Genomic DNA, 2,486 nt, shown 5'->3' with positions numbered 1-2,486 from the left:
CTATTGTAAATAGTGCTGCTATAAACATTGGTGTGCATATATCTTCTCGTGTTGTGGCTCGTTTTTTCTTGTCACACACTTTTGGAAGAAAGTCTACTTCTAAAATATTAGCCACGAAAATACTAAGGAGTGTAGTTCTGCAGATACAGAGTTGCTGAATTGGAATCACCTTGATGGAAACTGACTTTTGGTATCCTTCTATGTGCTATATCCCATAGCACACAATCTCCCAAGAAAAGTGGTACCTCCTGAGGGCAATACTCTGAAGAAAGATGAAGCTCTGAGCATTTGCGTTTAGCAGCAACACTCAACCTGAGCTGGGGATGTATGTACTGGCCAGTATGGGGAATGTAATGTGGCTGAGGCACTATGGTGAATTAGTATGATTGGTCTGCTTGGTCATTTCTCTTCCCTAAGACAGAAGAGGTGGTCCTGTTGAGTAAAAATCCCCTCAAATCAAATGGAATGGGAGAGTAGCAATACTGAAAAACAGAATCAGATGCAGTCTGCATTCCACTGCTCTCATCCCAACCCCGACATACTTACAGTTGCAGGTTTTAAAATGCCCCTAATGCAACAGTCTCACAAATGAAGAAAAATCCTTATGCTTTATGCAACAGTCGGTGCCCTGCTCATACCTTATTGTTCTTATCACTTTGACCAAACTCCCAACTGCCAGCATGTGTAATTCTTTGCCTAAGGTTGGAGCCTACTTTTTCACCTTCATAGCAGACTAGAAATGCAAAGGAATCTTTCTCTCTCTCTCCTTGGAAGCTGCTTTCAACCAGTAACTGATGAAAGTTTATGTGTGAGCGCTCCAGCTCTCTCATGCCTAATCGTGGAATAATACTGGCTCCCAGAGTTTCCCATGAGAAACTTGTAGACAACAAGTGCCTTTCTTGGCAGCAGACAACTTTCCCTGGTCATATTGCTGATTCTGGATTGCACTTTATGCTGATCCCCTTTGTCTATGTCTTCCAGGATCATATCTAAAGAGTTCCTGGGATGATTCCACTTCTGTATTCTGCACAATTTTAGCAGCTCAATCTCCTATTGATTTAAGATCTGAGGGCTAAGAATGCCTTAGGGCAATGTTGGCCATACTTGCCTGTTATGGATTGAATCATATCCTCCCAAAATCTGTGTTGTAAATCCTAATCTCTATGCCTGTGATTATAATCGGATTTGGTAATGGATTGCCTTTGTTATGTTAATGCAGCAGAATTAGTGTTGGGTGTATTTTGAGTCAATGTTTAATGAGATGTGAAAGAGATCAAACAAGTGAGCAAAGGAGAAATGGGGAGATGACAAGACACATAGAGATCTCCAAGGAATCAGGAAGCAGAAGGTCTTGACCTTCCTTCAGAGCTGACAGAAAGAGTTTTCCCCTAGAGTTGGCACTCCGATTTTGGATTTCTAATCTTCTAAATTATGAGAAAATAAATATCTGTTTATTAAAACTATCCACTGTGGTGTTTCTATTATAGCAGCATTAGATAACTAAGACATTGCCTGATCTCAATTTCTTCAGGGAATCATTTTGGAGGTCTTGTTATTACATAAATTTCCAGCACAGTTTGTCACCTTTTTGATGGAGAGGATCCTGGGAAACTGTTTTTATCTGAATTCAGTAGAGAACTGAGCATGAGGCAAAGGTTTCATGTTGTTGTTGTTAGGTACTGTTGCGTCTGTACCAATTCATAGCGACCTTATGCACAACAGAAAGAAACACTGCTCAGTCCTGTGCTAACTTCACAATTGTTGCTACCCTTGAGCCTATTGCTGCAGCCTCTGTGCCAATCCATCTTGTTGGGAGCCTTCCTCTCTTTTACTAACCCTGCACTTTACCAAGTATGGTGTCTTTCTCCAGGGACTGGTCCCTCCGATCACATGTCCAAAGTATGAGACATGAAGTCTGATTATCCTGGCTTCTAAGGAGCACTCTGGCTGTATTTCTTCTATCACAGATTTGTTTGTTCTTTCGGCGGTCTGTGGTACTTCTAATACTCTCCTCCAACACCATAACTAGGTTCTTATTGGAAGGTACAACCTAAAGCAAAGGAAAGGAAAGATAGTACATTATTAAGCTGGCTACAGCTTCACAAGAAAATATAGATGATTGTCTAGTTACACAGGAGTATTACAGCAAAGTTATGAAAAATCATCAGCTTTTGGAGTGGTCTACTGAGAAGTGAAAGGTGAAGGAGGTTATTTACTGATTATTTCTTATCTCTTATCTCTCACTTGTCAAAATTCACCCAGTTCTACCATTTCCTGAGATTCTTGGCCACTCCTACTAAAGGAGAGGTCAAGTTCCTTGACTCATAGTCTAACTTAGTCATGGGTGGTTGGAAAAGGAAATTCCCTGAAATGAGGAAATAATTAAGTCACAGAAATTGAATGCCACAGGGAAAAAAGTATTAGTAAAGATATTCAACAATCAATAGAAATTTCCAGGTAAGATGAGAAAAAAGTGTAGAACAAAA

The sequence above is a fragment of the Chrysochloris asiatica genome, unplaced genomic scaffold, assembly GCF_000296735.1.
Source record: "Chrysochloris asiatica unplaced genomic scaffold, ChrAsi1.0 scaffold00304, whole genome shotgun sequence".
Taxonomy (NCBI): Eukaryota; Metazoa; Chordata; class Mammalia; order Afrosoricida; family Chrysochloridae; genus Chrysochloris; species Chrysochloris asiatica.
Note: the sequence above shows the minus strand (reverse complement) of the source record.